The sequence below is a fragment of the Rhyacophila brunnea genome, unplaced genomic scaffold (genome assembly GCF_057557595.1).
Source record: "Rhyacophila brunnea isolate RB1 unplaced genomic scaffold, BYU_Rbru_1.0 scaffold_1, whole genome shotgun sequence".
NCBI classification, from domain to species: domain Eukaryota; kingdom Metazoa; phylum Arthropoda; class Insecta; order Trichoptera; family Rhyacophilidae; genus Rhyacophila; species Rhyacophila brunnea.
In genome coordinates, this window is record NW_028232751.1 from 14,612,207 (window position 1) to 14,627,390 (window position 15,184).

At 35.3% G+C, this 15,184-nt stretch overlaps 1 long non-coding RNA gene across 1 annotated transcript; it reads left to right on the forward strand.

Annotated features, from left to right (window-relative positions):
• Positions 1-7,080: 7,080 nt before the first annotated feature.
• LOC147079491 (uncharacterized) lies at positions 7,081-9,472 on the forward strand. Its single transcript, XR_015069283.1, has 3 exons — positions 7,081-7,272; positions 7,420-7,578; positions 8,033-9,472. It is a non-coding gene; the product is annotated as an uncharacterized LOC147079491 (long non-coding RNA).
• The last annotated feature ends 5,712 nt before the right edge of the window (positions 9,473-15,184 follow it).

Below are 15,184 nucleotides of genomic sequence, written 5' to 3' on the forward strand. Positions count from 1 at the left end.
ACAGAGGCGCCGATATCCATAGCGATCATGAGTTACTTATTGGAAACATCCGAGTAAAACTCAGTCGCCAGGCGAGGCCTCCAAAGCGCGAACGAATTGACGTTGAGAAGCTCCGACGCCGAAGAATTCGGACCGACTTCGAAACTGCTGTACGAGATAGTGTAGATCGTATCTACGAGCGGCACAAATCTGAATCCGACATCATTGAGGCGGACTGGAGCCTCATAAAGAGTGCGATTGTGTCGTCGGCTCGTACCGTCCTTGGTACCAGAAGGAGTGAGCAGCCAAAGTGGATGTCTGATGAAACGTGGGTTGAAATTGGTGAACGAGCCAGGCTGAAAGCCCTGAGAGACGAGGAGAGAGACCCCGACCGAACCGAGGACCGCCGGACTGACTACCAGACCCAAGACAGGGTAGTCAAACGATCCGTGCGGTTTGACAAGCGCAATTTTATGAACCGGCAAATTGAAGCGGCAGAGGAGGCAGCAAGCAGAAATGACACCAGGAAACTCTTCCGAATCACCCGTGAAGTCTGCGGCAGGCGACCACCGACTCCCGGAGCCATTCGTGGTCCCAGTGGAGCAATAGAGTCTGACGCAGAATGCGTCAAGAAGATTTGGAAGAATCATTTCTGCGGAGTGCTGAACCGCCCACCCCCTTTGAATCCCTTTGACATATCTGCGGAAGCTTTACTTTTGGACATTCCCCGAGCGACCGACATTTCCGATTGCCCGCCCACGCACACCGAGATAAAATCGGCTGTGAAAAGGCTCAAGAACGGAAAGGCACCGGTGGGAGACGGGATTCATCCTGAATTCCTCAAGTACAGCTTGAGCGCAATCCTGCACCCTATGTTTCATCTGATGACAAAGGTGTGGGAAGAAGAGCGCTGCCCAAGGGACTGGGTGAACGGTGAAATCATCACACTTCTTAAAAAAGGTGACCCTCTAAGCTGCGACAATTACCGAGGCATTACGCTACTCAGTGTTCCGGGGAAGATTTTGGCAAACATCATTTTGATGAGAATAAGGGACCCAATAATGCACGTCCTCAGGAAAAACCAAGCCGGGTTTCTACCTGGTCGAGCGTGTGCAGACCAAATCCACAACCTTCGATGTCTTCTCCAGCAGCTGTACAGGCTTAGTAAATATCGTGCCGCTGCCACTGGCATCGATCTTTGCATCCCGTATCGCCTTTTCTAGCGCAATATTGAAAAGAAGGCATGCCAGAGCGTCATCTTGCCTGAGGCCATTCAGTGATATAAATGGCTCGGATATTTCCGCTTGAAGCTTCACCCGGCATTGTACTGGTGTCATTGTCATGTCTATAAGTTTAATTATTTTCGTCGGAATTTCAAATTCTCGCATTGCTTCGTATAACCGGTTTCGATTAATGCTATCATAAGCTGCCTTAAAATCTATGAACAGGTGATACGTGTTAATATTGAATTCAGTGGTCTTTTCTAGAATCTGCCTTAGAGTGAATATTTGAGTAACACATGATCTCCCTCGTCGAAAGCCTCCTTGGTAGTGCCCGAGTATTCCTTTTACAATGGGTTCCAGCCGCTGGAATATCAGAATCGACAACAGTTTATATGCAGAGTTAAGGAGTGTCACCCTTCTGTAGTTACTACATTCTAGTTGGTCTCCTTTCTTGTGCAGGGGACAAATCAGCCCATCTTTCCACTCCTCTGGCATTTTTTCTGAAGTCCATACTTGGTGGATTAGGCTATGCAAATGTTTGAGCAGACTTTCCCCCCACATTTTATTAATTCACTCTGTAGGTTATCTATTCCAGGCGATTTGTTTGTTTTTAACCTTGACATGTCACCTTTGGTGGTTATCATCAATGCCACTTTGTACTGATTCCTTCCTGGTCATGAGTATTAATGTAAGTGTTGCCGGCATCATTATGGGGGGTATTTAAATGTTGATCAAAGAAACCCACCCACGGGGCAAGAATACGGTGTTTTTCTGTGAGTATCATGCCATCGTCATCCTTGCACATTGTGATACGTGGCTTGAAACCCTTCCTAACATTATTTTTTATCTTTCTATAGAACAGCCGGCTTTCTTGGGCTTTATAGTGTTCTTGAACTAGGATCATTTCCTTTTTTAAATAACCACGTTTCTTTTTCTTGTGTAGGTAGTTTCTTTTTGTCGCGCCTGCGCTTTTTATACTCAACGTGTGATGCCCGTGTTTTCTTCTGTAGCATCACTAAGTAAGCCTCATTCTTTCTCGTAGTGACTTCGCGGCAATCTTCGTCAAACCATTCTGATCGTTCACATCTTCTTCGGCGTCCTAAGGTGTCATTAGCTGTGGATATTATGGCAGTCTTGCACTCTTCCCAGTGTTGATTCACCTCTTCATGGTCTGCAATCTCGACATTGTCGCTCAGGTGAGTGCTCAATCTCTCCTGGTACCGAGCCAGTTCCTGCGGAATCTTCAGTTTTTCTGTGTCAAAGGGTTTTACTCATGCCCCCATTTCCTTTTTGGTGTTTGAGATCTTTGCTCTAACTTTTCCACACACTAGGAAATGGTCTGAGTCTACATTAGCCCCTATGTATGTTCGGACGTTCATTAGATCCAATCTGTGCCTATTGTCTATCAAAATATGGTCTATTTGGTTTATTGTGCACCCATCCGGGGATTTCCAAGTTCTCTTATATAATATATATATCCTTACGAGTAAACATTTTGCTACCAATAACCATAGTTAGTGATACTGCACAGTTAATTAATCGGGTACCATTATCATTACTTTCATTGTGAAGACTATGTTTTCCGAAAATGGCAGTGTAGATCTCCTCCCGTCCTATTTTGGCATTTAGATCACCGAGTATTATTTTCACATCGTGATTTGGGCAACTGTTGTACGGGCTTTCTAATGCACCGTAAAAGTCCTTTTTTTCCTCATCCGACTTATCCTCTGTAAGGGGCATGTACGCTTATGAATGAGTAATTGAAGAAACTTCCTTTAATTCGCAGTCGCATGATCCTTGGGTTGACTGGTTCGAACCCAATTATTAAATGTTAGACTCGTTTGCTTACTATGAATCTAGTCCCAAAGTGATGTTCACTATCATGGCAGCTATAGAGTGCAGTCTCATTTCTCCATCACTCCTTGACCTATCCATCGCATCTCCTGTAGGGCCGTAATATCACATTGGTATTTTATAAGTTGTTCTGTAAGGAGTTTAAGTGTTCCTGGTGATAATGTATTCCATGTTCCAAATCGTATTTCCTTAAAGCGTATGCCACGTTGTCTGAGTTTAGTGTCCGGTTTCCAAGGTTGTTGTTGTGGTTTCTTAACAATGTGTTTTTTACGGGATGAGGTTGTTAGCCCCACGCCCAACACTCTTTTCGGAGGGCCATTTCTTCCTTCTCCATTAGCCCTGACCACACCTTCCACCAGGGTTGACTACCTGATCTTAGGTGTAGTTGCTCAGGTTTCCAGGGTTCACCACGTGGAGGTAGAGATATGAATTGAGTATGAGAGGCTATGCGACACTATCAGGATACAGTGTCGTGCGGTACGCATGCACTACCCCGTTAGACCCCCGCTAAATTATAGTACTTTGCACCAATTTATCGAACGGAAATATCGAAATTTTAGTACTTTTTACATATTTTTTCCGATATTCAAAATTATAGTATTTTGGGCGTACTATACCTGTTTTATATCTACATAGTACGCGGACCAAAATTATAGTACAAATACTATAATTATTATAGTACGGTTGGCAGCACTGAATCCCCGGTTGACCCCATGACCAGAACGTATCCCCCGTTCTGTATGTTTATATTTTATCTGCGATTTCCTCAAAGATTCTCTATTTTAAATTGTTTTTCGAATGCGACAGATTATATGTTCCACGCCATGTCTCTAGTGTGGACCAATTCAATGAGGAGTGTGTCTGTGCAGAGAGATGTTGATGGCTGAATATTTATTCATGCTCAATTCATGAAATTATTCGTCATCTTTTGACCATTTCGTGGAGTTCCGCCTTGAACCGTATGTTATTTGTCTGAATTCTTCCGATGGAATTCCATTATGTTAGGAATTGATCCACCGGACATGATGCTACTTAATTGGTCGAAAGGAGTGAGCCAGTTGGAAGTATAGGATTGAAGATAAAACACTATTTTGTAATCACGTCAATGATTGGACGATCCTGTCGGTATGAAGTTGAAAAATGATATCTATATATATTGCAATTGGGGTGCAATGCCTACATGTCATTGACATCCAGTTTAATATTGAGATTTTACAATGGTAAAAAAACACATGTCGGGGACTTGAGTAAATATATATGTAAACCAATGACATAAACCCACTCATATTTATTATGAATTATTGATTCATAATAATGTCAAAATTTGTGATAGGTAGTATGCCTACCTTCTTCATTAGCTAGGTTTACTTAACATGTATTTATTCCTTTTAAAAATTCGATGGTCTGGGAAAATGACTTACAACCTTTTTCTTCTTATCTGACACTACAACCTGAGGTGGAACTTGGTCTCATGAAGGAGACTCCACTTTGCCTGGTCTCCGCTCTCTTGATCCTGTCGATCACTTCTAGCGGTCATAGCCGTAAATAATAATAAAACTCCAATAACTGGACGTTTTTATGATTCGAATTGGATCATATAGGGTGGTATATCTTCTTATTTGTTATCAGTCACATCATCAACACATATCACAACCTTCAGCAAGACTCGTGGAGTTTGTTGTATGGGGTTTGCACTAAATTTACGTTAGGGCCCACGTGCCATGTAATGATAAGATAATTAATATTTTAGAGTATCTTTGGGAGGAAGACAAGAATAGACCATACATTGCTAATAAATTAAACATTATACTATCATTGAATATCCCGTTTCAATCCACAGTTGGATGAAAACCTTCTCAAATTGTTTCAATTCTTTTCGATTACACTGTAGGTACCAGTGGCGAAGGGTGACTTTTAGAAAGAGGTAGGCTGTGGAGATCTGATAAAAAGAACACACTTGTCAGGTATACTTACGAGAAATAAGAAGACAATACGATATTATTACTAATGAATAGGTACACACTAATGACAACGACACACTAAGTTAATGAAACTTCAAAAAGTCACCGACGATATAAAATTAAGCGATCAGTTTAAATTACGTATTTTTTCAAAACATTTATAGGTACACATCAAAAATCATTCGATAAAAGTTCTTTTTATTTTTTCTCTAAATTTTTTCATTTTTTTTTCGGTTTGAGGCTCTGCGATCGGAGCTCACCTTAGTTCATACAATTCGATAGACTGGGTGAGGCTACGTGACGTAAAGTCCATATGAAAAAAATTGAGAGTTATTTAAAACATAATCCGACCTTATTTACGTCAAGGCTGTGCTATATTTTTTAAAACCTTTGCGGTATCTGTGTTATACATTCCTACACATACACTATGTTTTCACATATCTTTGTAAACCTATTATATATCAATGACAGTCCATGTTCCAAAATGTTGAAATTTCTCTAAAATGCCGAGTCAATTTCAAACTCAAGTAGAAAGTTTAATATATTTTATTTCAATTTATTTATTTTAATTTATTTATTTTTTAACATATTGTGGACATTACAAATTATAAGTTTAAGACGTTCACAACATGACATTTAGAAACAAAGATATATAAATATGACAGTATTACATAAAAAAAGGGATAGATGAGTAGATAAATTAGATAGGTACAAGGAAGTACACCGGATGAGTTGAGCAGACCCTATTTTAAGAATTTATAAAACAACGTCCACCTAAACTCATTCTCTCGTAGGTGGAATATATCAACACCTGAAGCAATTTCGTTGAACATAGTTATCGCCCTCCCAATTGGCATTACCAGTGGCAGGTTGGTTCTGCACCTTGGGAGAATAAACAACTGATGTTCTCTATTTCTAAGATAGTTATCAGGGACACACAGGTCAACACTGCCCAGAATGGCGATACGAACGAGATTAATCAATCGATCAATAATCGATTAATCGATAATCAAAAATCTACCCTGCAAAAATTGAAAACTTAATTTTAATAATAAATATGAACATAAAATATAATGCAATAATAACGTAACTGTTTAACGTAAATTCACATAAAATTTTTATTACCATTGTTTATCTTTGACTTAAAAAAAAAACCTTTTTAATGTTTTCAGATACATATTTATTAATACAGTTGAAATTGTAAATGATTAAAAATATGTCTTAAATTGCAAGCTTCTTATTTTTCCGCTAGGTGCCTCCGGTAGGAAGAAGCATCACCCTTAAATGGGAGTCTGAATAATAGCAATTGCTTAGTTAAAACGGCTAAATTTTTTATAAATATCGTTAGGTATAACGTTATTTTGAATAATGTTCCTTATTTTCGCCTGTTTAGAGCGTTTTTACACGAAAGATTAAGCACGAGTGTCTTCGTGTGAAAGGATACATTATATTTATTTAAATATTATGAAATGCATTGGCAAACTCTATAATCTATACAGATTTATAAAAATGGCGAATTTTATTATTATCAAAAAAATGTCTCAAATTGCAAGCTTCAGATTTTTCCGTTAGGTGCCTCTGCTGGTATAAGAATCGCACTTAAGGGGGATTTCATCAAAAATTGTGATTTCATAGAGACATCTATTACACGATTTGCAAAGCATATACGAAAAATCATATTGGAATATCATTCCAATTCAAAGAACCTTCGAGTCATCTTAACTAGATGTCTCCGTATTAAAAATTGATGAAAAAATCGAAAAACCGGTGTTATAATTACAGTTGCTATTTAATCAATGGTTTTATACATTTATATAACATATTGCATTTTATTTCAATCGAACTGTCTTCATATTTTTATAAAAATACTGACAATCGACCTAGTAATAATAAATATATGAATGTAGCTGAATAGTCCAGATTCTGGATTTTATAGTCATTCTAATGAATATATTATTTTACAATGTCCTAAAATTATATAATATTATGGAATAATATTTAAATTTAATATTTGATTTATTATCAAGTTGGTGATAATAATATTTTTTATGTATATTGTCTATGGTATTTGCATGACATCTTAATACTCTATACATAACCTAAAATATTTCGTGTTTCACTCAATTTCAAAGTTTGACTTAATAATATTGTTATACTATCATAATTATTATCCATGTTGTACATATTTAAAATTTTTGCGTGGCAAAAAATTATCAGAAATATTAAAACCAACAAAATCTGGAATTTATTTTCAGGTAAGATTAATTCATACTAATAATATTATTATGTTCACAATGTTATGTAGCAAAAATATCAAAATTTTACGTTTGTTTGTGAGTTACCAAAATACGTTTTATTTTTATAAGGTAAGTAGCATGTTAATCGTGTATTAATATTTCCAGGCAACGAGCAGCTAATTGAGTTATGCCATTTGAATGGAATAATGAAATTGAAATCGATGATCCCTTTATTGATTCAAATTTATCATACAAACCAAACTCTGTGTCACCGATGAAACATTAGATTTATGGTATCGTAAGATCAGATACCTCCTACTTCAGGTATGTTCAGAATCGTTGAATTTATTTATATATTGCATAGTAAATCACTATTACGCTCACAATGGCCGAGCGCCTTATAATATTGTGGGTCCCAGGTTCAAATTCTGGGTCTGGCAAATACCCATGCGTATTGTTTTTAATTATTGGAGTCAGAATATGGACCTATTAGATTGACCAAGTGGTTAACTTCCATTTTCTCGTGAAAACAAAAAATCTCTTAATACAAACGTCCATTCTATGTAGACGCATGTGATCTTATTAAAATCGGACATGGCCAAAAAAAGAATAGTATAATGTCGCAGTTCTATTATTATTTATTTGGTATTATGTATGAGATAAATTAATTGACAATGAAGCTTTGTTACAAATATATTACTCATAGGTACATATACTTAATTACAATAATATATTTTATGATTATTTATTACAATTTATAATTATGTATCATTTATAGGTGGATACCGTTCATGATGCTGCGGAATACAAAGCCATTCAGGACAAAGGGAAAAAGAAAAAGGGGTGTTTTTTGCAGTTGCCGGAATCGAACCGTACCACGATTTTAGATAGGAATTCAACAGTAATCCACAGTGGAGGCTATAGGTACCTGTTTACCATGACTGATAATGATAGGAAGGCTTAAAAGAAAAAGAATCTTGGTGTACAATGTTTTTTATTTATTATAAAACAATTTATATCAGGACATAATTTTATATTACATTCGTCATTGCTAATATTTTAATAGACAACCATTCTTTATATATATACATTCATAATGAAATATATAGATAAATTCACTTCATTACAATTTACATAATTTGCCTTTATTTCTGACTAACGCACTGTGTACCTAAATTTTTGTCTAAAATTATTTATAATGTCTGTATTATGCCAATATGTTTGATAATTATCAACCTATTCAGTTCTTCACAGTAACTGTTCACACTTATGGGTAACTTTCTTGAGATTTCATCACTGTTGTCGAAGAATAGCTGAATGTTAGAGTCAGAGGTAAATTGTTGCCAGTGCTGCGTCAGTATTCATGAATCTTTGAAAGAAGCGGTTGGCAATTTTGGCGACTATGGAATCTCCTACCTTGAGTAGCCCCCCTCCCTCTGGATTGGGGAGACGAAAATGATGATAACTGGCATGATGGCAATTTGCAGAACAGATTCTTTAACCAGAAAAAGTGCAGTTCACAATGTGATCCATGTCCAATTGATGTTACGTGTCGTTTGCCTATAATGTTCATAGAGACTATTTTTACTTATGTATAACAGTCTTGTACATAGTCTGCTCTATCAGGGTGATGGTGTATTATGCAATTGATGATTTTGCACCCATCATCAGTGTTTGCCATATTCTCCACAATGAGATGTATGATTTACTCCGAGGGATGGGCAGCAGAAGCCATAGGTAGAATGACATTTTGTTGGCTACGCAACCTCTATTAGTCTCACTGTCCAAAGCGTCAGGGATCTGATATGACGAACTTAGGATAGGCAGCCGGAGGTGTATTGCAAATCGCTCGCCAACCTTTAATACTAGTCTTATGAAAAATCAGTCTTTGCATAGTCTTTTCACAAAGATTGACTAGATGACATAACAACTCAATGTGTATTCTTAGAGCTCTTCAAGTCTTGCAGATTTTTTTTGTCATGTTACATTAGGCAATGTTCATACAGAATATAATAACATAATTTCTTACTATAATAGTGATGCGACAGTGCTATAAAAACAATATTTTGGTAATTTCGCTTACGCGATGACTGCAAATAAGTCGGTACAGGCAATTTGAATGTACATACACATTCAATTCGGTTCGATAAGATCTGATGGTCGCATAAGTAAAATTACACCATTATATCTTTATAAATTTAAAATACACACAAATGACAAAAAAAAAAACAGTAATACATAAAGTAATAAAAAAAAAAAAAAATACACAATTATTACATTTGCATTGACGATTCACGCACAAACACATATACTCGTATCATCGTTCTTTCTTGGAAACCTCACAAATCCAAAACAATGTTTTTTTTTGTGAATACAATTTAGTCAGCATTTGTGGATTGATTTTAAATGTTAATGACAAAAAGGTGCAAAAATCTTTCAAAGATTTCAAAGATATTCGCCGATGATAGTGTAGTCAATAAAATTTATATTTTACACAAAAATGGGATTTATGAGTTTTGGAAGATATCGATTGATTATTCAAATTTATTTACTTTACATATCGACCGGCAGAACAACGTAAGCAACAATTCATAAATTTTAGAGGAGAAGGTTTTTTGTTAATTATTTCCGTAATTAGTTCCAAAAATGAATTCTGTTAATGTGGTTAATAATAATTGGTTACTGCCTATACGGAAATTATAAAACAATTGCATTAGTGCTTTTAGTTTTCGAGATAGTGGCGGTAACGCTGTTTTGCTTATGTCTATGACGCGATATTTTTTCCAGGCATGTTGCTTACGCTATTTGGCGTAGTCGTTTTTATTTATAAATTTTATGCTAATTATCATGACAGGGCATTACTAATTAAGTATTAAAATAAATAACATAAGTACCCATTTATTCTACGAAAGGGGGCGTTGTTAAATAAATTAAAAATACTTTGACTTTTTAAATTAATATTTTTGCTTGTAGATACTTAATCACATATAGTATATAGCATATATTGGCAGAAAAACCTTCCTTATCCAAATCTTTAATAGTACTGCATATCAGATGTCAAAAGATTGTTATTACATTTGTCTATCTAAGGTAATTAGGTACCTAGGTATATAAAGTATATAACCTCTCGTAAACTAGTATTTTCGGAAAATAATTGAGCGCTCCTCTTCATAAACTTTTCTATTTCGAGCGCTGTTTATTAAGAATAAGTCGCCAAAGACCCGGACCCTTTGATATCATTCAAATTGGCACGGGTAAGATCATAAGGAAGTGGACATCTTTTTTCCAGAAGAAGTGTTCATTTCCCTTACAGTCACATAGAGAAAAATAATGAGTGTTCGAGAACACCCAAGATTCATTTTGCACAGAAATAACTACAATGGTTTATGGGAGAAATCGCCCATAATGAATAAGAGTACAGCACTCCAACTGGTCAACTTGAACGAAGGAGAATTTCATCTACCAGATTTTTCCTACAATAAGTTTTTACACATTACTGAGCACTAGGATTTCATAGACTTAAAAATATTTTGTTCATCGGAGCTCAGGCTTTTTATGATAGTTATATATATAGAAATATTATTATTTAGTTTTTGACCACATTGGACATTCCCTATATGGGCTATGTTGAACATTTTCTAGTTTTTGTATTGGTGGAAAAAGATCTAGGTACTTACTTTTTTTTACGTACCTATTAACAATTGTAATTTGTAACAAAAGTTTTTTTGTGTTTTATGTTGATTACTGTAATATATTATAAGACAGTTCATACCAAAAACTTCTATATCTATGTGACTCAGAAAAATGTTAACTTTCAAAAATTGAATTAATAGTTATGACGACTTTTGTTTTTGCGACATCTCTGGTTTTGCGGATGTACCCTTCAAATACAATAAATCAACATTCACAAATATTATATAGCTCCAGAGAAAGGACAAGGTTTTTATAGTAAAATTACACCAGTCATCTCAAAACTAAAGATTGTTTTGATTTAAGATTTTTATAATAATTTACCACGAGAAGAACAAAAAATACCATTAACATTAAACACACTTGATCAGTACCTATTATAAAAATATGAAAGCAGTATTGAGTGTAAAGACATTTGAGGTGGGCAGGCCAAATCGCTCAAAATAACAGGCCATCGCTGGAATCTCATCATCCTGTGGTACCCAAGAGATCAAAATATCTTAAGAGAGGCAGGCGCCCAATGGATTGACAAAATAATCAAGCTTATCAGAAGCATATGGCAATGAAAGACTAAGGTCCGAGAAAAGTGGAGACGGCAAATAGACCCATTGATTGGTAACAATTTGAAACAATAAAATTGATATTATAATATCAACAGTATTTTTGAGAAACATTTCTCCAAAATTCAAAATTATGACGAAGAAAATATAAAACATTAGTTTTCATTCACAGTTTTTAAAATCTATTATTTTGATACGAAAGCTTTTCACAATTCCGCACCAGCAAATTTATTGATTAACGGAATAATGAGAAGTATACGCAATCCCGCCAGTCTATTTAGTTGCTCTTGATTGTAGAAAGATTTTAATACCTCTAGTAAGTAGGTAATTTATTTTTCGGCTGAGGTGGGCCGGGGATTATTATTGTCAGATTTTGGGGACCAAAGTTAAAGGGGCACTGCACTAAATGATATCTCCCATTTTTCTACATTCACAGACATGGTATAAAAATTAAACATTAACGATATTTGTAAAATAATCAATTTGTAATATGAATTGAGAACATCATGCATTTTTTGTGAGTTGAAAACTGAGCACCCAAAATCGTGAGGCCCAGGGAAAGATGTTCAAAACCAAATTAAACTATAACTTTAAATAATTTAACCATCAGCTTGTCACTTGGCTCATTTCACTTCTCATAGGCACGTCATAATATAAATGTATTCTTTTATGTTCCACCTTTTACTCATATTCCTGAACCACTTGCAATAAATATCTAGATTATAATGATATCAAATAGCTGATGTCACTGTTTTTAATCTTACTTTGCTTTGTATCTCATCCCGCAACGCTCTACATTACATAGTATTCCGCAACCGGTGGTCCGCGGGTTTTGCCTAGGGGATCCGCGATTCGCCTAGCCAAATTATACAAATGTAGAAAAAAATGGTTAAAATAAATATCAATCATCATACAATATATACAAAGATATTGGTTGCAAATTGCAATCAATATATATTTTTTTTATTTTACATGGAATTCTTACAATATCACAAGAATTTTATTGTTACAAAGCCTAAGTGTATGGCCTGAGAGGACAGCGTTTGGTGGGGCATGAGCGGCGTGCGTAACTGTAAGAATGTCAATGTATCTAGCACATAAAAATATCAAGGATATAATAATTGCAACTGAAAAATAATAACATAATAATATTTAGTACATTTTAAATAGACTAACGTATTCTAACCGCTGCAATGATACACAAACCAGACTCGTACTGCGATCTCGCGCATGCTAAGTGCAACAAAACCATCTGTCATCCATCAGCGCCATCTCTGTATTGCCAACCGTTCTAACATCGTACTATTAAAGTACATAATAGTATTATATATTATTTAATTACATTATTTTATAGTACGTTATTAATTTTATTATAGTAGTAAAAAGGTACAGTACACTGAAAATACAGCAAATTTTCAATAAAAATTTAAATGTAAGCAATTTTGACAAGGTGAATAATACTCCCATTTAAAAAAATCTTTTTACGCAACAGTTAACTCTTCAATAATAATTGCGTACATACCGGACATGATCGTATTATTTAAGTTAGATACATTATAATAATTTAAAACAATTGAATAATCGTGTTCTCGACAATTACTAGGAAAGTAGGTACCTATTGCCAGTGTAAGTATTGTTAATATTTTCTTAAACCGTTTATTAAAATGTCAAATAGAAAAAGAACCTCCAGTGAATATTAAAACTAGCTAAAAGATAACAGAAATATCTATATAATTGGGGGAAAATCATGAATAATATAAGGATTGTTGGTTGACCAAAGATTATGTCTCACTTCAAAACCAAATGTAAATTTTGTAACTTTACTTCAGAAACACAGGACATTCTAAAGATAAAATTCATACGGATGGCCGACGATTGGGAGCGAAAGCTGTCACTGTCACGTGGCCACATCACAGCGCATGCGTGTTACAACAATTCGGTATATAATTAGAGTGGTTCGCTGCAAGTCGCTTTACTCGTGTGCTAGTGTTTGTTTATTGGAACATTTAAAATATGTATTGCAAATGATTTTATTTCATTATTTTTTTACAAATGAAATTGTTTTTATATAGCACAAATCCACTTTACTTTAAACACTGAGTTGAGTAAAAGACTTTCCCATTGGTTCAAATCCATAAAATAAAATAAAACATCGTCCTTCCACCAAGAATTTGACTGTAAACAAATTTTTATATTGTAAACTGAAATTTGTATTTGGAATTGTTTTGGAACGGCATTCCAGCACCTATTTTCATGGTATTTTTAACGTTTCAAAAGCAATTACTCAAAACAATGTTCGCGCTTACATAGTATAAGTTAATTTTTCTGAATCATTTCATGTGAAAAGACATATCTGAAAAACCATTGTGTTTGATATATGCATTGAATTCTATTACCATTTCTTCAAGTGAATGTGAACGCAAATTTTTGCAAATGAATCTAATTACCAGCTTCGTTGAAGACCAAAACAGTTTCGGGACTTTTGTTCATCAAACTCGTCGGACCACCTTTGACTTTTTCGATCCTTCAAAATACGTTGATTGGTGGTTACTCAATGGAAGACATTCGGCCATAAACTCTACTAAGTAAGAAAAGGAATCAAGACAATTTGCCAGACGAAAATTTAACTGAACTTTGGAAAACACCATGACCCCCACAGAGGGCTCTAGCCTGGGGAATTGACCAGTTAAGTGAGATAAAAACACATCACAAATATGCTCTAATCGTAAAAAAAATTGCCTGGGACTCTAATTTCCTTCGGGCATAATTGATATTTTAAAATGTGTGGTTGTGTAATTGCATTTTTTGGTTAATGTTTGTTGATACACTGAATACCCTTAATTTTACCTCGAATACCATTTGAAAAATACTACTATTGAGCGTCACACTGCCTTTAACCTAAGTGATAGGTAGGGGGCCCGCCAAAGATCCTGGATTGCGGGCAGTGGCGCAATCAGGATTTAATATTGGGGGGAGCCCAAGGAGGAGAATGCACATTAGTCCCATAGCTCTTTTTCTTCTTCATATAATTATTTTTACATATTTTCACAATACATGGCGGCATATTTGTATAGTTTCTCCTAGTTTTTATTAAATTGGAGGCATAGTGGCGGTAACCGTTGAACCGTCCAGCGACTATGCTGGATATGTGCGCCTAGTACCTATGCTAAAACATTACTCAAATAATATCGGCCGCGCTACCCGCTTGGTCTATACGAGAGCTACAATATTTATGCCAAATTCCACTGAAAAAAAAGTTCTTTTGATTTACACCACCACCGACTGTAATGGGTGTAGTCTTTCTTTTTGCTGAATGTTTATCGTCGATTTTTGGTTTTTTAATATTGAGGTTCTACAATATTAATTGAAAATCGACAAAAAAAAGTATTATTGCATTTAACTTATAAACAAACCAACACAACACAGCCTAATTTCCCGTTTATCGGTCTTTTGTCTATTGGACTCGGTGTACCTACACCATGGCCCCCACATCCTGAAATGGGCTCTCAGGCTAGGATATTTGGTGGGCCCCCTACCTACCGCTAAGATTAAAGCCAGTGTGAAACACTACATTAATGTTTTTCAAATTATGTTTTAGTTCAAATCAAAGGTACTTACTTATACAGTGAATTATTGGCGATTTTTAATACATCTACTTTAATAATGGAGCTGTCGAGTAT